At 38.5% G+C, this 25,214-nt stretch overlaps 1 pseudogene; it reads right to left on the minus strand.

Moving 5' to 3' along the window:
• Nucleotides 1-8,303: 8,303 nt before the first annotated feature.
• Nucleotides 8,304-9,248, minus strand: LOC147462136 (uncharacterized; annotated as a pseudogene).
• Between the last annotated feature and the right edge of the window lie 15,966 nt (nucleotides 9,249-25,214).

Below are 25,214 nucleotides of genomic sequence, written 5' to 3' on the forward strand. Positions count from 1 at the left end.
TCTCCGTTTCTTATGAAATGGATGATAGACTGATCTGTTTCTTCTTAGTGCTTTCCCTAGCTACCTTTGTTCATACCTTCTGAGCATTGGGATGTGGTGGAATGTAGTTGGCCCAGCAAAGAAACTACCACACATAACATGCCTTAAACAAGATATGCAACTTGACCTTGGTTTTCTACTACATAACACTGCTATAAATGAACTGATTGATATTAATATAGGCTTTGGGATTTAGAATTCTTGCCAGCAACATAGCAAATAGATTCTCAAAAAGATAAGTAGGGTTGTTCTTAAGAATGATTGCTTCAACGATTGCATTCTAGTGCGGCCATTGGAATGCCTTGTCCACTTGGCTTATGCTTCTTACTAGCTGATTGATCTTCTTTTAAGTAGTGACTAGCCTCATCAAGAGTACATGGTAGCCTTGTTGGCGCGTGGAAACCTTAGCACATGAGCTAACTCTCTTGTAGTGACTTCCAGCACTGTCCCATTAACTTCAATTGTATGTAAAAGTGTCTATCACTTATTGGTTGGATTATCTTGGGATCAAAAGCAATCTTTGTAGCTTCTCCCACCACCTCCAAGTTCCAAATCTTGATAAGCATTTGTTCCTTCTCTTGGAAGACATACTTTCCAATCTTGTGGTGTGCTAAAGGAAAAACAACTTCTACCACCGATGCCAAAAGGGTTTCATTTTGTGTTGTCATATCGTCCATAGTGTCTTTCATCTTCTTTGACATTTACTTTCTACCTATACACGAATGGTGTGAACAATCTTCTGTGGAAATAGAATACTCACTTGATGTTGGGGAGTCAATGCAAGAACACCTAGGGGTTTGTGGTAGGACAACATCTATTGTGGATGGAGAGGGTGTGAGTGGAGACGAAGTTTGTTGTACTATAGGTGATCTCGTATACGAAGGTAGAGGGAGCTCTACAGGCCATGACACGAGTCGTTCAAGTTTCTGTGGGTAAAGTGAAGGGTTGCACTTGTCTCATTGTTATACGTACATGCACCACGAATGCTCCACTCCTTTCCTGATTGGTTTTATGTGCACCATTTGTGACATGTCATTCATGAAGTGGTCGGTTTTATCCTTATTATTGACAAGATTATCTAAATGATTTGTGCATTTATATCCAACTAGTGACCATTATATTGCATTGGCCTTACTAGTTCTTCACTTGTCTGAACCTGAACAAGGTCTTGTTATAAATATTCCATTGGTTCCTGAGATGATAATTCCTCTTCACCTGTTGGTATGATGTGGAACATATCTTAGGGTTCTTATTCTGAAATGTCTTCCTACATTGGCCTTGGTGGGCTTTCATCTGATCTGGCATAACATAACTTAATCATGGCCCTGTTATACACTCTTGGCAATAGTGGACCTGATAGATCTTTTAGAATGACTGTGCCGTTTGAAAAAACCTTGTCAACCTCGTAAGGCCCTGACCAAGCAATCTTTGGATTGGGCTTTTTGGGTCCAAGTTTGGACTAATAGAGCAGCACCAAATCTCCTTTTCTGAATTCTTTGACTTTGATTTTACTATCGTACTAGTGTTTCCTTTTTTGATGAACTACCTCTTGTTCAAGCAATGCACGTTGCCCGATCTTGTCCAGCTTTAGCAACTCATCTAGCCTTTGCTTCAAATTTACATTATAGTCCATATTGTGCTCTACTGTCAGTGTGAGGTTGAGGATGGAAAACTCCGTTGGAACTACTGTCTCTGTGCCATATACCAGCTTGAAGGGTGTCATTCCAATGGTTACTTTATAGGAAGTTCTATATGCCCATAACCCTGTCTAGAGCTTTGCATCCCATTGATGTGGTCCTTCTACACTATCTTCATTATAATGGTCTTAACTATCTTGTTGCTGCTTTCGGCTTGCCCATTGCACCTAGGATAATATGGCATTGATTTCATGTGCTTGACTAAGAACAGTTCCATCAATATTTGCATAGTTTCATTGATGAAATGGGCAGCCTAATCAGAAACTATCTCAATAGGACAACCATATATGCAGATGATGTTCTCATATAGGAACACATCAGCTGACTTAGCACTATTATTTGGTAGTGCCTTGACCTCCACCCACTTGCTCACATAACAGGTAGCCATAATGATATATTGTTCTTTCTGGGAGTAATTTTCTTAAATGGACCCATGAAGTCCAGTCCCCATTTCATGAATACTCCCAATGGTTGCACTAGAGTCAAGGGTGTGGGTACCATATTCGCTATTGTCGGCCTTCCTATACCACAAGTTTTACAAAAATATTTGACGTTAGCCATCATACTCTGCCACCATAAGCCTGTCTGAAGAATCTTCTTATAAGCGATGTTAGTGGAGAAATGTCCTCCAACTCTCTATTATGGGCTTATGTGATGACTTGCATACTTCCTCCTATAGGTACAAATCTTTTGAGAACTCCATCAATGCCCAGTCTATAGAGGGCTCCCCCAATGATGGTGAACTTTAAAATTTTTATGATCACTGCTTTCTTGTTTTCTTGGGATGATCCATCTGGAAATTTTCAATTCATAAGGAAATCCAACACATCCTGCCATTCTAGATCAAGTTCCTCTATTGTTGAGTTCTAGAATAATTAATCATCAAATGGATCATCTCGAAGGAAAACTATTGAATATTCTTCAGTACTTCTGGAAAGGAAGACGGCACCATAGTGTGTCTTGCCTGGCTTATGAAAGATTTGGAATTCAAACTCCATCAAGAACATCATCCATCTGACCAACCTTCCTAAGATAATGAATTTATTGATAAAAAACAGAAGAACTTGATGATCCATATAAAAATGAAACAATTTCTCCAATAGATAATATCTGAACTTTGTGGTTCTAAAAACCATTCCCGGTGCTTCTTGTTTAGTTGTGCAATACCCTTGTTCATCCAAGCTGAACCAATGACTGGTGGCGAAGTGAGGGCAAAGTAAACTGGGTAGTTTGTCTTCTCGTTAGGCTGGGCTAGTATTGCCCCCATCGAAATTCTTGATGCATCAACATGCACATAGAAAATTACATCCTTGTTTGGTTGACAAAGGATTGGCTTCCTGCTGATCGCATCTTTTAACACAGGTGTGCTCACATTCAGGGTTCCATATAAACTTCTTCCCCTTCTGAGTTAGTTCATACAAAGGAAGGGCTTTTGCTGCAAACATAGGAATAAACCGTCTATAGAAGTTGATATACCCAAGAAAAGAGCTCAATTCAGACACTATCGTCGATGCTATGGCTTGTTGGACACAATCAACTTTATCAGAGGCTATTTCAATGCCATTTCTAGAGACAATGTGTCCCAGAAGCTGTCCTTTCCATACCATGAACACCGATTTGAAAGGGTTTAGGCATATTCTTTTCTCCCTGCATCTCTCAAAAACCATCAATATTAGTAGATGCATTTCCTCCGTGGAGAAGATGGTGTAATCATCCACAAATATAGCTAGAAATTTGTGTAAGAATTCACTGAATATCTTCATCATACATCTTTGGAACGTTGCTGGAGCATTATAGAGTTCAAATAGCATGACTAGCTATATGAACCCATTCAGTGATAAACGTTGTTTTGACTCGATCTTCAGGTGCAATCTTAAGTTGATTGTAGCCACTGTAACCATCTATAAAGCTGTACATTTTGTGGCTAGCAATCTCATCCAATAGCATGATTGTAAAGGAAAGTGGAAATGAGTTTTTAATGGTCTGAGTATTCAACTTCCTGTAATCGACACATACCCTTAACTTTCCATTCTTCTTGGGAACTATCACTATTGGAAATAGCCAATCATTGCTTGCGACCTTTGTTATGGACCCTGCCTTGAGAAGATTGTATTTTTCCGCCTTGACCTTCTTGGCATAGTTGGGGCTCATCATGTATCTCTGCAATCTCATTGGTCTAGCATCTAGTTTTAACAGTATTCGATGTTGGCACACCTCTGGATTTACTTCTTTCAGATCAATGTGTTCCCAAGAAAATACATCCTTGTATTTTTGGAAGAGTGCCTTTCTTTTTTCCATAATCTTTGGCTTCAGATGCTTATTAATGTTGATCATTCAAGGGTTCTCCTCTGAGCCAAGATTCCATTCTTCCACTTCTTGGTCATCTAGAAGTAACCAATTTGGGCGTCCTCCCTTTCTATTGGCCATTGATTCTGCCTCTTTTTCTATACAAATTATCACTGCATATTTGTTGAATGGGTTACCCAGTTTTGCTCTCTCAGCCTGCTATTTATCCATCAGAACAACAATCATATCGATTTCTATCAAAGAAAAAATGTTCATTGAGGCTAACGTTCTTTCAAAAAAAAATTCCCCATATTTCTTACACAACTCTTCTTAAGGCTTTCTTCCAGCTTCTTGTGTTGTCTGTCTTTATTTAGGTTTTTTTGCCAGATCTCTTAATCGTCAATGTTTTATTGGCATAGTCTTGCACCACATCAGTAGTTCTGAGCCATGGTCTGCCTAAAAGCATCCCATATGATCCTTGTACATCTAGGACTAAGAAGTTGGTCTTGAATTTCTCCTTACCTACTTTGATTTGTATGTTCTCAATCAGTCGTGTGGCCTAGACTACCCTATGGTTAGCCATTCTCACTCTAAATGGTGCTCGTTTCAAATTAGTGATCCCAAGTTTCTACCTCAAATGCTCTCTGAGGACGTCAACTCCAACTTCCCCATCTAGTATCACTCTTGATAATGGTTCCCACTGCTTCCTCAGTTTGTAATCAACTTGAATGACTAGAACCTCGTCATCCCCAATGGTTGCCAAGTCTACTACCCTTACTTCAGTCTCTGCCTTTCTTTTTTGTTTAATGGACTTTGCAGCTTGTGGTAATGTGTGTCTGATATCATCTAGTTCTACCGTCAATTTCTAAATCCTTTCAAAAACCTTCACATATATTTTGTCCTATTCATTACCAGAGCTACAACTTAACTGGAAGTTTTCTCCTCTTTGCTGTCTTCACAGTTCTTGTTTGTTGTAAGTGCTCTTCATGAGTCCCTAAGGCTGAGGCTATAGTTTCTTAATCATTTAAGCATTTGAACATTCTAGCTGTTCTAGCATCTTCTTTGTCAGATTCTCTGTAATCTTGGTTGCCAGCTCTCGTTAATCTTGCCATTCATCGACTGCCTTCTATTTAGCTCTCTCCTGGTCCCACTTCTGCAGTTTGCTTCTTCTTAGGTTCATCTGGAATTTCTTCGATTATGACACTTCTGGTCACAACTCTAATTGGCACTGGTTTTGGTGCCTTCTATTCAGGTCCCTTTGGTTTGGCAGCATCAGGGCACTGAGTTGTAAAGTGACCATATTTCCCACATGTATAACAATCCCGAGGGATTCACCATCATAAACTTAGCGCACCACGTAAGTGCAGGGGAGGGGTTTTTTTTTACAAGTTACATATGCGTATAAGTTAGGGGCAAGCCCCCAATAATTTATCTCTCAAGCTTAAAAATAAGGGAGGGGGGTATCATATTTGGGGGGGGGGGGGCTCACTCGGGTTGATTACTTGTAACAATTGGTCAACGATGTGTACTAGAACTCGAATGAGTTTAGGGGAAGCTTTTTATCAAGTCACATATAAAATTTTGCATCAAGCCGGTCATAGATAAGGGCTGATTTGGAGCAGGTCAAGGGTTGATTTACACCAACTTTGGATGGGTCAGAATTGGACAAGTGGCTAGAGTGCAACCTGATTGGGTACATAGTTTGAAGTCAAACTAAGACACATTGAGGGCATATCATTAGAAGTGGTTCCTTAGTACGTTACCGGTCACTATGCTACACACTCTTTGACTAGTTTTACTCAATTAGATTATGTGAGACCTAAATTTTATATGTAAGATAGGGGTATGATAGTTTTCTTCATTGACTATCGTATAAGCCTAGAAAGGGGGGTCATATTCCCTAATATGAGTTGTATATAGGGGTTTTATCAAAGTTGTCCGCTCGTAGGTGGCGTCCCGTTTTGTATATAGAGTGAATGCCCCAGGATAACAATTTAGGCTTCTCTTTTCAAAAGTCACCTCCACCTCTATCCTGGCCAGTGCCCCCCTGTTATTTGCCTCTGCCATTACCAGCATTTGTGCTGGTTTCATTTTCTTTAGAACCAAATGTTCAATTTGCCTTCTGTAATCATTGATAAATATTTTTTCTTCTTGAAATGATGAATCCTAATGCCACAATTATTACATTGTGAGCGTTCATCAGATCTATGGTCTCTCAATCTGCATTTTGAACACCAGATCTCCATCTTTTTAACTGAAGGTCTTGTCTTAGCTATTTAAGCAGTTTGCTTCAACATCTCGTCTAACTTTCTAGTGTTGTTGAATAAACACACAAGTAATGAATAATCTCCAAGAGATTGAGTTCTGATTAATTCACGGCTAAGTAGTACTGTGTGTGAGATAGAATCAGGAAATCAGAGAGACCGTGAGAGAACGAGAGAGACTCAGACAAAACATCAGAGATTGTATATCAAGAAAATCCCCAGTACAAGTTCCTAAACAAAACTCAATACAATCCCGACTTCCCAAAGTTCCCCATTCCCAAATATAAAGCTGCACCCTGAATTCAGTTAGAACTGCCTGATTCTTGGCATACACTAACAATATCCGACTAGCTACTAATAATCAGAAAATACATCCGATATCCGACTACATATCCGACTTTGTATTTACCCTTCAACACATGGCACGTCCCGATGGTGGATTTGACAAAATCCGACTCGGATCCACACATCCCTTGATCAGTAAAGACCAAGTCAAAAAGAAAATGCCATGATTACATCATATCAGACAATGGGTTCATTGGTAAATACTTTAGAATCTGACAAGTAATCTGGAACAAGCACAATAGGTTCAAAAACTGTCACTGGTCCAACATTAGCACCAACAACCACTTCATTATCTAGCAAAATAGTGATCTCCTGCTCATTTGATCTCTGAATTGCAGATAAACCTTCACAAGTACCCATATCCCTTGAAATTGAATCAACTGAGATCTTCTTCTCAGCAAATGCAAATTGTGCAATATTATTTCCTTTCTAATCCTGAACCTATTTTTTGGACTAATCTCTGTCTTTCTTTAACTGTTCCATCTCCTTTAATAAATCAGCTTCATGGTTAGTGACAAACCTTGATATGAGCTTCTCATAAGGATGCTTGATAAGGGAACCCATCTTTTCTCTGAAGGTTGCCCATACTTCCTGCATACCTGTTTCCAAATGTTGCCTAAGGACTGACATGTCCCCTTCAGACATAAGAACACCATTGATATCTACTTCTTCTTCTCCCAACACATGTTTCTCCAATTGCTCCAAAGGTTTAATTCTCTGATTCAAGATCTGATTCTCCACCTGCAACTCTTTATTGACAGTGGCCAACTGTTGCAATTTTGATTGGACTTTTGTTTCCAAATCCACTGTCCAGTCTTTAAACATCTGCAAAGAAAGCTTTTCCTTGGCTAACTCATTCTGATGTGCCACCATCAGATCCTGAATTTCCTTCTGATGTGTAACTTTGACATTCTCCAAATCTTTCTACAAGGCATTAGCATTGACAGTTTGATCATGCAAAGAGTATTTTTGAAACACTAGAATCAGCCACATATTGTAATTGTACTTCCATATGGTGCTGCTGTTCATGAATAAACTCTTTGACACCTAAAAGCATCTTCTGCCATTCCAACAGCTGTTGGCTTGAAAGTCTTTGGAGAAGACTAATCATCAAAGTTCAGTTGTTTGACTATAGGTTCACCTTTGCTTTTCTCTTCTTGGACAAAGTGAAAACCTTGCCAAGCTTGACCTGATTTGATGTCCCTGTACCAGGCTTCTTTTCTGAAATATCCATGTCCTTCAAAGAGTGTACAACTTCAGGAGTATGCACACTTTTGAGAGCTTCACTGTGATTTTAACCTGCTTTAATCATGAACACATAAGTCTCTGCCTTCACTTGATCATTGAGTAGCTGTGAAGGTACTTGCACCCCATGAATATTAGGGTGTGGCTGTGTATACCCTTCTGCCCTGCCTACAGTAGTCAAAGAAACATCACCACTATCCAACTTTTGAACATAAGAAAATAAGGCTGCCAAGTAGGCACACAACCTACTGTTTGTAGAAGCTTTCCTCTTGTCATACATATTAATCTCCCCATTGATCCTCTCATAAACTAGATAAGCCCAATTAACACTTCCTCCTTGCTCAACAAAACAAAGAGGAGCAAAATTCTCCTTGGACATGTAATCAAATTTAACTAGGAAACATATTTTCTCTACATACCACTTCAGCTACTCTCTTCTAACAGTTTTGACATTCTTCAACATGTAATAATTTCTGCCACCCCCTCTGGCTCCAAACTCCTTCTTCAACAAGAAATCAGAGCACCTAGGAATCTGAGAAGTTCCATTGATTGGAAGTTTAAATACCTCAACAATCAATTGAGGACTCAAAGCTACATTGGTAGACAACATACCCTTTGTATTTCTGACAATCTCCACTTGAGATTAGTATACATGTTTCCTTTCCACTCTTGCCATGGCAAAACAACAAAATCAAATAAACCTATCTTATTTAACCACAGTGAATGTACTTCTGCAGAACAGTCAAGGTTCACTCTGAAATCCACATAGGGCTCCGTCAAGGTTTGATACAACTTGATAGGTGTCATTGCCGGTGGGCTATTGGGTCTTCTTCTCCAGAAGGTTGGGCTTCAAGCTCAGGACTGCTCACGTCTATCCTCATGGACACTTGCTTTCTCCTTGGTCGCTTGCTGCTTGGCTCTTCTTCAGCAAACGTTGGTCGGGCAGCAGGTCCCCCTTTTGGTTTGCCCATCATGCATGCAAGAGAATGATGAAAGAGAGTGGAGGGTTGAAGAATAGAATGGCACAGGTGAAGAGAATCAGCCTGTACGCATTGCTTGAAAAGGAAACGGACGAGGAAGGAAGTAAAATTTGGAAACGTGAGAAACTCTCAACTCGCACGCTGGAAATGTCACTTAAGTGCACCTTACACTTTTCAAGGCACTCATTAAAAATAGACCTTAGTGGACAATCATCACTCTTCTCAAGAAAATTTTGAAAAGCTGCAGTAAAAAAATATCCGACCTCCAATAATCCGATCCGAAAATCAGACAATTTTCAAATTCCGACATCTCCACCAAACTGCACCTCATTTCCCAAGACTTGAATATCCTCCCTCTAATTATCAGTATCTCTGCACACTGCTTCATCCATCAACTCATCTACTTGGACAACTGCTGTTGTAGTTCAATCTAAATGAGGTGGTTTACCAACAAACTTTTTCAATCTAAAACCATTAACTGGAGAATCCACTCTTGTCCCATACACATCAGCAACAATAAAAGTACCCTGACCCCTATCCTCAAAAATCTAATATGGTCCCTTGTATCTTAAAGTTAATTTGCTAGGATGTGGTCCCAATTTAGAGTTATAAAGCATAACCCAATCTCCCACTTGAAAAACTTTGAATTTGATATTCTAATTCACCCAAGCTTTTCTCCTCCTCTGAATTATTTCAGTTACATAAAAATTGACATGCCTATCTTCTTCCAACTGCAACAAATACCTGCTTCTATGTTGAAGAGACATTTTGGGAGTCATTTTCTCAGCACTCACCCTGAGACTATGTACCACAAACTCCATAGGGACATTTGCTTCAAGCCCATAAACTAACCTGAATGGAGTCATACCTGTAGTCACTTTGAAAGTTGTCCTAAAGGACCACAAAGCTGAATCTAACTTTTCATCCTAATCCTTCTTATTGTCCTGCACAATCTTCTTCAAAACTCTAATCAATATCTTGTTAGTACTCTCGGCTTGACCATTGGCCTGAGGATGATAAGCTGTGGATTTTTTTTGCATGATCATATGAGTTTTAGTAAGTTCAGCAATAACAGCATTCAGAAAATGAGATCCTCTGTCACTTACCAACTCCATAGGACAACCAAACCTGGTCATGATATTATGATAAAGAAACCTTGCCACACTAGCAGCTGTATTGTCTTTCAATGCTACAGCCTCCACCCATTTAGTACAATAATCAGTAGCCACCAATATGTACTTGCATCCTCTGCTAGTAGTTGGCTTCACTGGTCCCACAAAATCTAGACCCCATTTCTAAAAAGGTTCTAGAGGCAAGATTGGATGAATCATTCATTCTTTCTGTAGAATTAGACTGACCCATCTTCTGACATATCACACAACTCTTAGCATAATTGTGAGCATCCTTCAACACAGTGGGCCACCATAATCCTACTTGTAAAACTTTCTTTCCAATAATATCTCCTGAAAAATGTCCTCCAACAGCCGCAAAATGTGCTTCTTGTAAAACAACTGATTGTTCAAATTCAGGGACACATCTTCTAATGACCTGATCAATTCCTTTCTTATATAAAGCTCCAGCAATAACAAAGAAAGGTCTACTTTTTAAAGCAAACTTTCTTCTCTGATCTGTAGAAAAGTCTGATGGCATTGTACCATCCATAAAAAACACTAACATCTGATCATACCAATAATCAGAATTGACAGTTTGAACATCAAACAACTGAGCATCAGGAAGATCATGTATAACACCTGTAGGCTTTTCACCTGTCTCAATCCGACTTAAGTAATCTGCAATAGCATGCTCCTTGCTTGGTGTATGAATAATAACAAAATCAAACTCTTACAATAATAACATCCATCTAGCCAACCTACCTGTAAGCAATGGTTTTTTTATTAAGTAAAGCAAAGCCTGATGATCTACATGAAAGATCACCCCGTTGCACAACAGGTAATGCCTGAATTTGATCAAAGCATACACCATGCCCAAAGCTTCCCTCTCAGACATTGCATAGTTTCTTTCAGCAAAGGTTAACACACGAGAAGCGTAATATACATGTCTAAACCAACCCTGATACCTTCTTGCATCAATACAGCTCCAACAGCCACATCTAAAGCATCTACAAAAACATGGAAAGGTAAATTCCAATCAAGAGCCTGTAAAATATGAGTAATTGATATCATCTTCTTCAATAGTTGGAATGATCTTTCCTGAGCATCCGACCACACAAAAGGTACATGCTTCTTAGTCAAATGAGTTAGAGGCATGCACATGTTGGCTAAATACCTGATATACTTGCTATGCCACTTAACCTGGCCAATAAATCTACCCAACTCCTTAACATTTGTAGGAGCTTTTGCTGCTTGAATCACTTCAATCTTCTTATCATCAATGGACATCCCCTGATAAGATACCACATGACCCAATAGAATACCACCCTTTACTGCAATCACACTTTTGTAAGGATTCACACATTCTGAACATCCTACATCTTTCAAAGCATAACCTCAAATGCTACAAATGTAGTCCTTTTTGCCAAAAGCTGAAAAATCATCCACAAACACCCTCATGAAATCCTGCAAATAGGGCTTAAAAGTCTTATAAGCTATGTAATTGAAAAATGGTGGACCATTCTTCGGCCCAAAATTCATGACAGTAGAACAGCTCCCCCCGTACTCGGATATACTCTCTCTGGTTTAGGGTAAGCTGATGTTTTTCAGGTTCTAGTTGATGTCTAGCTATGAATGCGGGGAATCAAGATGGCCTCCCTTGTTCTACCGGTGTTGGGATGGTGTATCTTACTGAATGATGTTGGGTTGGTGTATCTTTTTGGCTCTCATGGCACATTCTATGCATGAGACTTCTATGTAATTTTTTGGTTATGCAATATATTTTTCACTCACCATTTTAGGCGAGTTTTGCAACCAAAAAAAAAAAGTGTCATGAGGAATTTTTTAAATTTTTATTTTGCAAAACTCACAATTGTGAGTGAAGTAATTAAACAAAACCAAAAAGTTTACATAAACTAGCCATGCTCAGATCGAGCCATGGCATCAGCTAGACAACAATGATCAAGAAACCGACCATACAAAATTTAACAAGGGTGCCACCCTCAACAAGAGAACCAACCAAGAACTGGCCAAAACACAAGAGGCCAACCCGAGTACACAGAATATCGTAGATACAGCAAGCCGAACGGGAGGGGCCCAATGTCCCCATCACCAGAAGTGCCAACTCAAGGTGCCACAATGATGGCACCTTAGCCATAGTCGATAACAGAATGTAAAAGGCTTCAATCCTGCCTCAACAAAAAGAGATCACATGCACCCAAAGCCTCTGATCCATGATCAACAATCACCATAGACAACAAGATCAACCACTGCATAAAGGCTATGGGTGAGCCATGCACCTTCGGGAAAAGGGGAGGGTTGCCACAGGCTTCCACAAGCGGGCATGACGCTTCCACCAACATGACGACTCTCCTAAGGCAACCAAACCCCAACCACTGAGCAGATCTGACAAGCGGGCGTGCTTCAGAGTGAAGCAGGGTTGCCGCCAAGCCACAACAAGAAAAATTGCACCACCAACGCAGACGAGAGAAGGGTGGGCAGCCAAGTACACCCTCTCGGGGTAGCTCCTGTTCGAGAGAACCACTGGTATCAGGAGGTTCTGTTCACGTATATCTGCAGACAAGACGTCCCTCCAAAGGGGCCCCCACCCAACGAGGATGCACTGGGGCTACCCGCCACAGAGCAGCGCATACGTTCATTGCCCCTCATCGCAGGTGAAGCGCAAGGCTTAGGGCATTAAGAAAGACAACAACAAAGTAGAATCTCTTTCTTTTTTTTCTACTCACAATACGTGAGTGATAAATGCATTAAAACCAAAAAACTTACAAGGGAGGCCATGCTCACATCAAGCCATGGCATCCAAGGTCTCCACAACCTCATCACAAATCACGTCAGAATAGAGGAGGCCAGAGGCCAACCCCGACTACAGGAAAAAAACCCATCATGAGCATAGAGACAAATGGATCATACAAGACGAAAGGCCGAGGCCCTAGTCCCCATCACCAAAAGAAAGCCCTCGAGGTGCCACCACATTGTCGCCTCTACCACATGTAGACCGTATGCCTAGAGGGTACCCTCAAATAATGTCGATCAAAGCCCAATAGGAGCTAGCAGACATGAGTGTTTGGATGCCACCAAGAAGAAGCTTTTGCCACCACAAGCTACCCCTTGTCCGAACAGCAAGACGAATAAGCAAAAAAAAATGAGACTTCCATGCACTGCCACAACACTATCGCCACCACACAGGACCATAGTCACTCCCCAAGATCATAAGAGCCACAACCCAGACTGTATCAAACAAGAAGACCAATGCCAATTCTGGCCCAAGACTAGCAACATACTCCCACCAAGTAGATAGATGATGACAAGGCTGACACATCATCCCTTCTTCAAGATGTTGCATTCCCTACATACTGGCCAATCTGTCCCACCAAAAGCAAGCATAGAACAAAGGAGTGGTAGCCCCCAAACGAAGTAAACATTTCTTGCTCCCCACAGCCTCCACCCGTGCTCGCTTGAAGCTCCACTCGAAGCTCCTTAGCTCCCACCAAGCCGACAAGAGTCACCAGCTCCCTAGGACGCCTCCATGGCGACTAAGTGAAAAATTTTGAGGCTCGTGACTGCAACGTTGAAGTAAAGGAGCTGCCCAAATAGGGCTCCCCCTCTCGGGAACACCCCTATACCTGGGGCCTCTCCCCGTCCCACTCCCAACCCTTGCATTGCAAAACACTCGTAGAACACTCGCAAGGGTTTTCTTTTTACAACAAAGTAGAATCCTTTTTTTTGTGTGGAAAAACTCACAATTGTGAGTGAATTATATTAGTATAACAAAAAAATTACAAATTCAAGTCATGCTCAAGCCGAGCCATGACATCTCCACAATAACCATATATACATCGGCTAACAGGGGAGCCACCCCGTGACCCATAGTAAGAGACCTCTACTTTAGCAAGGACCGGCCATTGTGGCAACAAAAGCCATAATCCACTCGTCATTGTTCATGTGTTTCCCTATGGCGACAAAGTCTTCCCGTATTTTTTGTATGATCTGACAGAACCTAGCAGTTTCTAGGGCCTTCTCAAACACTCAATAGTTCCTTGCCTTTCCCCCCACTCAAAGTTTTTTCCTTTCCCTTTGAGTTGGTCAGTAATGGGAACTGCTATCTTGGCATAATCCTTAATGAATCGGCGATAGAATCCAGACATTCCTAAGAAGATTTGTAACTCTTCTAAATTCTTAGGTTCAGGCCATTGTAAAATAGCTTGAACTTTTTCTGGATCCATCTTGATTCCGTCTCTAGAGATGATATGACCAAGATATTTCACTTCTTCTGCAAAGAATTCACATTTAGATTCCTTTGCATAGAGTGAATCTTCTCTGAGCAATTGGAATACTTTTCTAAGATGTTCTAAATGCTCCTCTCGAGTATGACTATAGATAAGGATATCATCAAGAAAGACTACTATAAACTTACCTAGATAGGGCCGTAAAACACTATTCATCAGCTTCATAAAAGTAGATGGTGCATTGGTAAGCCCAAAAGGCATTACCAAAAACTCATAAAGCCCATATCTAGTCCTAAAGGCTGTCTTTAAAACATCTTCAGCCTTTATTCTAACTTGATGATAGCCAGATCGTAGGTCGATCTTTGTGAAATACTTGGCTCCCACTAATTGATCAAAAAGATCTTCCATTCTAGGCATAGGGAACCTATTCTTGATTGTGAGATTATTTAGTGTTCTATAGTCGACATAAAGTCGCATAGAACCGTCTTTTTTCTTCACCAACAAAATTGGCGAAGCCCATGGAGAATTGCTCGGTCTAATAAAGCCTTTATCGACATAGCCTTGCAATTGTTTTTCTACTTCTAAATGTTGTGTTTGACCTAGTCTATAAGGTGGTTTACAGACATGTTTAGCATCTTGTACTAAATCAATAGCATGATCTATTTCACTTCTTTTAGAAGGTAAACCTTTTGGTAAATCAATAGGAAAAACATCTTTAAATTCTTCTAGCAAGACTTTTAAATCACTTTCACAATAACTATGAGAAGACAAAGACGAATAGTAAACCTGGTCTTTTATTTCCACATCAGAATCCTTATTTACAAGAGATCGACACCAAAGCATATATACATCACAAGACTTCTTGTTTACAAGCCTTTGCAACTCAAGAGAACAAATCAAAGGACTATTATGTACATCATGCTCACCTTGTATGACAAACTTTTTACCTCTTTTTCAAATTCTAATGAGTTTTGTTGGTAGCTCCATTTCAAAGGAGTTCCAAATCCCCATAACCATTCCCTTCCCAAAACCAAGTCTGCACGATCCATATTCATAATTTGAAAGTCAAGGATTTCTTTATACCCTTGTACCTCAACTTCCAAATTGGATACCATTGTATCCCATATTTTTTTGTCTTCCCCATGCATCATAGAGACGACATATTGATGAGCACTTGGTTGTTGAGATAGTTTTAATTTCTTGACAAGAGCATAATTCACAAAATTATGTGTGGCAGAGTCATCTATCATGACTCTAACCGTTTTTCCATTTACAATTCCATACATTTTCACTAGCTCGTGAGGACCAAAACTTGATTTCCATATGCTGGTTGACAAACAACAATGATGTTCTTTGTCCGTATGTTACACTTCTATAAATTTATACTTTTCATTACCACTTATCAAATAGTGTTTGGACCACATGGATTTGCCTATCTTTATGACTCTTGTCAGGACCATTACCCTTTTCATCATCCCTTTTTCTTTGGTTCTTTGGACAATTCCATTGAGAATGGTTAGGTGACAAACAAGTGAAGCACAAGTTTTCTTTTTTAGCCTTTACAAAATCCTCTTGGCTCTCAACCTGGGTCCTGTTGCAACCCTCTTTTTAAACATTGGTTTACCCTCCTTAATAAATGGCAATTTTCTTTTTCCTTTTAGAAAAGGTCGTGATACCCCCGTATCTATGGATCTGGGCTCAGTCTGAGTGGGATTAAAAGCAGTCAAGCGAGTATTATCTTCATAAATTTGTGCAAATTTAATTTTTTGTTCCAAAGTTTTAGGTGTGCTTCTTTTCACCTCTCACTTGAAATGTTTATCTAATCCTCGTAAAAACCCTCTTGTTTTGTGAAAGTCATCTATTCCCTGAAGCTTGAGGATTAATTCTCTATACTATGCAATGTAGGTAAGCAAAGGCCTACCCTGTTGCATAGCTTTATCCCAATCCTCCCAGTTTCTTTCTGATTCATTTTCAAGGAGAAATTTTTTCACAAAAATATTCTCAAATTGAGCCCAATCCCCTGTAATTTTTCCTAATTCCTTGAGACTCATCCACCATTTATAGGCTTTTGGCCCCTAGCCTCGAGTGGTTGATATTCAGGTGGGGTATTTTTAAGTCTATGAACGTCTTTCCATTTCTGTAGGAAAGTATAGACAATATCTTTATTTCTATCCTTTTCTTCACCATTAAATTGAGGAGGTTTCATATCTTTGAGGACTAGGTTTTCTCTAGGTTTGGGCAAGATCTCAAGAGAAGGTATTGCAGTCTCTCTATGCATAGTTCCGACGTCCCTAGACGTGGAAGGCATGTTTCGATCAGGCGGCTTGTAAGGAAGATCCAACGGACGACACCCTATACTTGCACCAAATCCATGGGATACGAGCTAGAGGAACCTAACCTAGTTCTACCTCGCATACGGAAGCATGGTCACCTAAACACTCTTCTAATTCCCATCAACATTTTCAACCCCTCTCTGAGATGCGGTGGGAAAGTGGAGATACTTCACCCTTGGTTCAAGGCATGGTGCTTTTTTCCCGGTCTTTCACGGGCACAACCACCATACTTTTCCCTAAGATGAGGGACTTAATCTAAAAGAGAAGATCTAAAGAAAAACCTACCTCAATGTTGGAAAGCACCCGAATTATCGGGTCCACCCGGCACTATGGAAATAGTGTCACAAGGACAACCAATTCCCCCGCACTCACCCATAACTTAGCTAATTACTGCCACATTGTTAGGACATTTAAAAGAATATATTCCTTTACTTTGCACAATGTGATTTCAAACAGCCCTTCAAACAATGGAAGACAACATTTATCCTTGTCTACCATTTCAAGAAAAAAACCCTCTAAAAAGAAAGGGGGGGAAAACATCAATTTTTATACACAATCGGGACCTCCCTCTTTGAAAAGAGTGGTCCATAGCTAAGAAAAGCTAATATTATTAAAACTTAGAAAAGAAATTTTCCAACCTAAGTTGGATTATTCAAATCCCATGCTTAGCCCTGTTGAGACGCTTACAAAGACTTAACAAAAAACAACCAAGGGACCCCCATTGTAGCTGAGTGTTATCCAATTCTTGGTGGGCATATATGCACTACCAATCCCATAGCCCAAGGGAACTGGCAGCTCATCTACCTCGGCAGGACTCGCCAATAAGAGGTAGGTTAAGGAGCTAGAGAACTCCCAACCGGGCACTCGCATTGAAACTCCATGAGAGTTGTGAGTGCCTAAACTTCACTCGTCATCAGGTACATTCATCTGGGGACCAAAATCACCCAATTTAGTTTGACCTGATGGTTCACTATGCTAATGACTATACTATAAATCTTAAGAAGGCAAATTTATAGAATACATTCTTTTTAACTTGATATACTTATAAGGCAAATGTCGTATCTCATTTGGTTTGGAAAAGCCAATGTTTATAGTTAGAATTAGGGTTTCGTATGTAATGTAAAAACTTGATATACTTATAAGGCAAATGTCGTATCTCATTTGGTTTGGAAAAGCCAATGTTTATAGTTAGAATTAGGGTTTCGTATGTAATGTAAAAGAAGAAAAAACTTAGTCCTACAAAGCCAACCTGAAGCTTCTTCTTCCATCATTGCCGGGGTTTCCTCGACTCGTGTAGGGGGTATTTGGCTTGGTCTGGCCTGATTGTAGGCCACCCTGCTACGAGTTCGCTTTGATGCCATCCCGACTAATTTAAAACTTAAGAAAAGACTAAGTGTTGTGAGAATACTTTTGCTAATTCACTGTAAGAAACCAATCTTTAGAGGTTAGAATTTCTCAAAAAGGAGTACCTTAATTTTTTTGTCATATTAAGTCTGGCAAGAGAGATACACTATCTCTCTTACTTAACTCCATTTTTCATTTTTTTCTTTATAGATTTCTAAGGTTTATAATTTTATGGTTCCACCTACTCAACTTAGTAGCAAGTTTAATATACAAGTGTGGAATTTATATCTTAGAGATATTTCTTAATTTAAAAATAAAAACCCTTAGAAATAGTGAATCTACACCTTCTCTCTAGGTTTCTAATGCATACATAGCTTTAATCTAAATTCTAACATAGTATCGTTATTCATTTATACTAGATGCACCTCTGCACATGAGAGTTTCATCAATTGAACTCATCTAATATCCTACCTCTCTAGAATGACCCTAAAAACAAGGTTTTTACACCTTCTTTCTAACTTTCCTATGTATACAAAAATAATACATCAATTCTAACTTGATAACATTATACAAATACATTAGATTCACCTTTTCACTAGAGGGTTTCATCAATTGAACTAATCTAATAACCTATCTCTCTATAATGACCCTAAAAATAAGATTTTTATACCTTCTTTCTAACTTTTCTATGTATACAGAAATAGCATAAATATATCAATTCTAACTTGATAAAATTATAAAAATAAATTAGATGCACCTTTGTACCAGAGGTTTCATCAATTGAACTCATCTAATATCCTATCTCTCTAGAATGACCCTAAAAATAAGATTTTTACACCTTCTTTCTAGCTTTTCTATGTATACAGAAATAATACATCAATTATAACTTGATAAAATTATAAAAATACATTAGATTATCCTATGAACTACAGGGTTTCATTAATTGAAATCATCTAATACCCTATCTCTCTAGAATGACTCTTCAAATAAGATTTTTATACCTTCTTTCTTATTTTCCTATGTATACAGAAATAATACATTAATTCTAACTTGATAAAATTATAAAAATACATTAGATTCTCCTCTTAACCAGAGGGTTTTATCAATTGAACTCATCTAATACCCTATCTCTCTAGAATGACCCTAAAAATAAGATTTTTTCATCTTCTTTCTAGCTTTTCTATGTATACAGAAATAATACATCGATTATAACTTGATAAAATTATTAAAAAACATTAGATTCACCTTTGTATCGAAGGGTTTCATCAATTGATCTTATCTAATACCCTATCTCTCTAGAATGACCCTAAAGACAAGGTTTTTACACCTTCTTTCTAGCTTTCCTATGTATACAAAAATAATACATCAATTCTAGCTTGATAAAATTATAAAAATACATTAGACGCACCATTTTACCAGAGGGCTTTCATCAATTGAACTCATCTAATACCCTATCTCTCTAGAATGACCCTAAAAATAAGATTTTTACACCTTCTTTCTAGCTTTCTTATGTATACAAAAATAATACATCAATTATAACTTGATAACATTATAAAGATACATTAGATGCTCCTCTGGACCAGAGGGTTTCATCAATTGAACTCATCTAATACCCTATCTCTCTAGAATGACCCTAAAAATAAGATTTTTACACCTTCTTTCTAATTTTTCTATGTATACAGAAACAATACATCAATTCCAGATGGATAAGGTCCTACTCTATAGTTGTTGACTGAGATGCTTCAATAAATCAATAGTGATCGTTGAGTAGTGGGAAAGGGCTTAGACATAGCCGACTAAAACTCCATGGAAGGAAAGTCTTTTCCAAAATTCGCAGCATAGAAAGCCAGAAGGAGTAATTCGAAGAATTCCAAGCGGATTGCTCCATAAGCAAAAAAACTAAGACCTTCTCATAGTCACGAAGACCATTTTGAAGAAAAATGAGAGTTTTAATTTCAAAACATAACCCTTTAAAAATAAGGATGACAAAAAGACACCATCTTTATTTATATGCAAAGGATATACAAAATCTGGCCAATAAAACTATGGCCTCAGTAACTATAGGGTGTGTACTCTTCCTCCTTAAAGGGGGATAGAGTCCTCTAAGTAGCTAGGAATAGGTGGCTAAGGGAGTAAACTAAATCTCATTCTCTCCTTCTCCCTCTGCTAGGGAAAAGAGGTCATCAGGGTGACGAGAACTAAGATCCTCCTCAGAGAAGGGTGAGTAGTCCGGCTACTCATAACCATGGAATACTCTAGCTGAAATATAAGTGAAGTAGGGGCGGATGGCTAAGGTCTGCAACTCCCTATATGCAAGGAGGAGTTGGGGAAGCCCAAAGGTAACACCGGATCCTGAAAGTGGACAGGTCCGGTTGATCACTGCAACTCGATCTGGGGGGATGATACTTGTAACCTGATCGTACACCCAGTGGTTCTAGGATACCTCCTGCCCTCCAACTTGAATAGTAGAATTGGGATGAGTCACAAAGAAGCAAAACAATCGGATGAGACGTACCTCCTCAATCCATCTGATCTGCTGTAAGTCGATGGTGATATTTCCAATCTCCTTGGTATAGACGTGGAAATAGTCACTCCCTCCTAGATAACCAACATACGTTGCGATCCCATCCCCATTCGATACGGGAAGGATGAGGATCTGTCAAGATCTCTAAGGTCTGCATCAGTGTGTTCCTAACCTTGATGGATGGAGACAAACAAGCAGATGTATACAGCTACTGCAACATACGACCCCCTTGATATGATTCGAGGTTTTCCTGAATTATAACATTACAAAGGAAATCAATATAGTCTTAAAAATAATGACTTGAAAAGGAGTCTTTTGTATTTAACAAATCTAGGCAAATAAACCTATGGCTCTGATACCACCTGTGAGGTGCCCGCCCTATCGCGATCGCAGAAAACCTTCCGCTAACAGACATCCTTTAGATAGTCAACTAGGCTTGTAAAGAAGATCCAATGGAGGACACCCCGGACTTGCACCAAATCCATGGGATACTAGCCAGAGGAACCTTACCTGTTCTACCTCGCATGAGGAAGCATGGTCACCTAAATAGTCTTCTAATTCCCATCAACACTTTCAACCCCGCTCTGAGATGCGGTGGGAAAGTGGAGGTACTTCACCCTTGGTTCAAGGCATGGTGCTTTTTCCCCGGTCTTTCACGGGCACAACCACCATACTTTCCCCTAAGATGAGGGACTTAATCTAAAAGAGAAGATCTAAAGAAAAACCTAACACAATGTTGGAAAGCACCAGACTTATCGGGCCCACCCGACATTATGGAAATGGTGTCACGAGGACAACCAATTCCCCCACTTTCCACCCCGCACTCACCCATAACTTAGCTAATTACTACCACATTGTTAGGGAACTCCCAACAAGGCACTCGCGTTGAAATGCCATGAGAGTTGTGAGTGCCTAAACTTCCAATAGTTTTCATCTTGTAGAAGATCTTGGTTTAACCTGATGGTTCACTATGGTAATGACTATACAATAAATCCTAAGAAGGCAAATTTATAGAATACATTCTTTTCAACTTGATATACTTATAAGGCAAATGTCGTATCTCAAAAAGGAGTACCTTAATTTTTTTGTCATATTAAGTGTGGCAGGAGAGATACACTATCTCTCTTACTTAACTAGATTTTTCCTTTTTTTCTTTATAGATTTCTAAGGTTTATAATTTTATGGTTCCACCTACTCAACTTGGTAGCAAGTTTAATGTACAAGTGTGGGACTTATATCTTAGAGAGATTTCTTAATTTAAAAATAAAAACCTTTAGAAAAAGTGAATCTACACCTTCTCTCTAGGTTTCTAATGCATACATAGATTTAATCTAAATTCTAATATAGTATCCTTATTCATTTATACTAGATGCACCTCTGCACCAGAGGATTTCATCAATTGAACTCATCTAATATCTTATCTCTCTAGAATGACCCTAAAAATAAGATTTTTATACCTTCTTTCTAGCTTTTCTATGTATACAAAAATAATACACCAATTCTAACTTGATAAAACTATAAAAATACAATTGAATTCATCTAATACCCTATCTCTCTAGAATGACCCTAAAAACAAGGTTTTTACACCTTCTCTTTTTTTCTCTCTGTATATAGAATTAAAATATTCATTATAACATGATAGCATTATATAAATATATTAGATGTACCTTTGTACTAGAGGGTTTCATCAATGGAACTCATTTAATGCCCTATCTCTCTAGAATGACTCTAAAAACAAGATTTTTACACCTTTCTAACTTTCCTATGTATATAGAAATAATACATCGATTATAACTTAATAAAATTATAAAAACACATTAAATACACCTTTACACCAGAGATTTTCATCAATTGAATGCATCTAATATCCTATCTCTCTAGAATGAACCTAAAAATAAGATTTTTACACCTTCTGTCTAACTTCTCTCTGTATACAGAATTAAAACATTCATTCTAACATGATAGAATTATAAATATATATTAGATATACTCTGTACCAGAGGGTTTCATCAATAGAACTCATTTAGTTACCCTATCTCTCTAGAATAACCCAAAAAATAGAGTTTTTCACCTTCTCTCTAACTTTTCTGTGTATATAGAATTAAAACATTCATTCTAACATGATGGAATTATAGAAATATATTAGATGTACCTTTGTACCAGAGGGTTTCATCAATGGAACTCATTTAGTATCCTATCTCTCTAGAATAACCCAAAAATAGGGTTAAAAACGGCTTTTTAAGTGCTTTTCTCCTAATAGTTCTTCAGAGGGTTATGATTAAATTTCATAATATGAAAATATATAATAATTAGAACATTTTTTTAATATATTATAACTAATTAAGCTCTACAAATACCCCATCTCTCTAAAAAAACCACTAAAAACAGAAAAAACTACTTTTTAGGCTCTTTTTTCCTAATTACCCTTAATAAGGTATCAATTAAAATTGAAAATAGTGAATAATAGGACCTAATGAACCTTTTTTCAAGATATTTCAAGACAATAAACTCCGTACTTATCCTATCTCTCTAAAATAAGATAAAAAACCTCTTAAAAATCCATCTCTCTCTAGATTTGAGAGGGAAAGAGGGCATAGCTAAGGGAGGGAACCTAATTATCTCATGTTTGCATGAGCTTTAGTATAAACCTAATTATCTCTCTCTAGGATTAGAGTAAATCCTAGAAATTGAGGAATTAGGGTTAGGGTTTGGGCTATGGAAGCTTGAGAGAGAGGAGAGTACCTTGAGAGCTTGAAGAGAAAGCCTTCACAAAGAGAATTGGTGTCGAAATGAGATTTCAAGCTTGATTTTTATAGGTGTGAGGAGATGGGAGTCCTTTAGGAGCTGCTAATTCAGTCAGAGGACTCTCCACATTAAAAATATGCCATTTTGCTTCTCCACTACCTCATCACCTATCTCATCCCTTCCATTTGGCCATTAGATCATATTTGATGTGATTTTAAGTCCATGCCCTTCGATTTCCCCTTGGTGAAATGTTTTCCTGAGTATGGCCTAGCGGGTGAGGCTAGGAGCGGGAGGAAAAGGTATTTGAAAGCTGGATGAGCATAGATAGGGTGGTATTGGCTTTCATCTTCTTTCCGACTATTGATTTATAATTTTTTCTACTAAAATAATTTACTCATAATTTGAATTTTTGCGTCTCGGACATATTTTAATTAAGTCGGGTACTACTTAAGAAGCCGTAAGTAATATAATTAAATTATTTTAATGATCCCCTAATTTCTAAACAATTACGTTCATGGTCGAAAATGGACCGCGGCATGTTGTTTCAATAATTTACTTACTGCGGCTTTAATCAATGATCCGAAAAGAGTTTCGTAAATTTGGTCCCGGGTTGCCAGATTCTGGACAAAAATAATTTTGTCCCTATTTTTAAGGCTATAATTTAGGGAAAAAAATTATAGGTCCAAATGTCTTTTTGGACTATTTTGGCTCCTAAATTTGCAACGAAATTTTTTTATTTTTTTCCTTGAAAATATGAATTTTTTTTATTAGATCATATCGAGCCTGGGTCTTCAGGAGTAATATCTGTGACCATAGTTATGGTCCTGGGTTAATGGAACAATAAATACATCAGTTTCAAAAATGTAGAATAATAAGTAAAAAAATTGAGAATTTTATAAAGAATGGGACATTACATTCAATTAGTGGATCGGTACATAGAAAGACCTATAGGACTGTTCGAAAAGGTAGTAGTTACCTCGTGTGGAGTAGAATATGAGCACACATTTGCTGTAGTAGATTTTGAGAAAAGCTCGAATCATGAAATCAATCTTGGGTGCCCATTTATGCGACAGCTTAAAATGATTCAAGGTTGGGGATTCAATTATATCTACCTACGGCAAGAGGATGCATTACGAGGATCAAGTGGACGGATCACTCCATCAGGATGTAGCTAAAACCCTAGTGGAAGACTTTGAGTCGACCACTGTGACAGAAAAATATTTTGTACCATCATGGAAGAATTCATAGACACACTTATGGATGTGTGGAGCTTCAGATTATGGAAGCAATGATGAGAACAACCCACTCAGAAGTTGGAAGAGGGGTATATTTCTAAACCATTTCCAAAAGAACAATTTGAGCCAGTAGGGTGGACTGATGTCCTGGCTATAGTGGACATATGTGTACATGAAGTTACTCCTATTGTATTTTGTGACGAGGAGGGATATGATCTAGTGCCTATCCACATGGTTCAAGTGGTGTTAGAGTTTTTTAAGGAAGCACACAATGTAATTAGCCACACAAATGAGGGGGAAAACACAATTGGACAAGACAGTCTTCAGGTAATTGAGGACTTGAAACACTTTAAAATTCAGAATGAGGTTTCTATTTGTGACCAAACAAAAAGGATTCAGGGGCAACAAGAGTGATAAGGAACCTGAGGATCAAGCTTTCTATGATGCATCAGATGAATTCGAAGAGTTTGAACCCATGGTACTCAAAATATGAGACGAAAAGGACATAAAGATATCTGACTATATTCATGAACAAAACAAGGAAAAAAGGAAGGCGCATCAGGGTCAAACAAAGAGTCAAAAATGGAGAAAAATACCTAGTTTCAAAGGGAAAACACACTACGTATTTAAGGTGAATGTATCAGATTGTGTAAAAGATAAAGTAATTGGGTACTACTTAGCATAAGAAACAAAACAAAAAGCACAAGCAAAAACCACAAGGAAACCAAATGTTGAAATTGAGTGGATTGAAACAAAATGAAGAGTCTGAAAAACCGTCGATGATGAAATTGGAACGCAAGGTTAAGTACAATGAACACAAG

This window comes from Adiantum capillus-veneris, chromosome 3 (genome assembly GCF_014529385.1).
Source record: "Adiantum capillus-veneris isolate H3 chromosome 3, ASM1452938v2, whole genome shotgun sequence".
NCBI lineage: Eukaryota > Viridiplantae > Streptophyta > Polypodiopsida > Polypodiales > Pteridaceae > Adiantum > Adiantum capillus-veneris.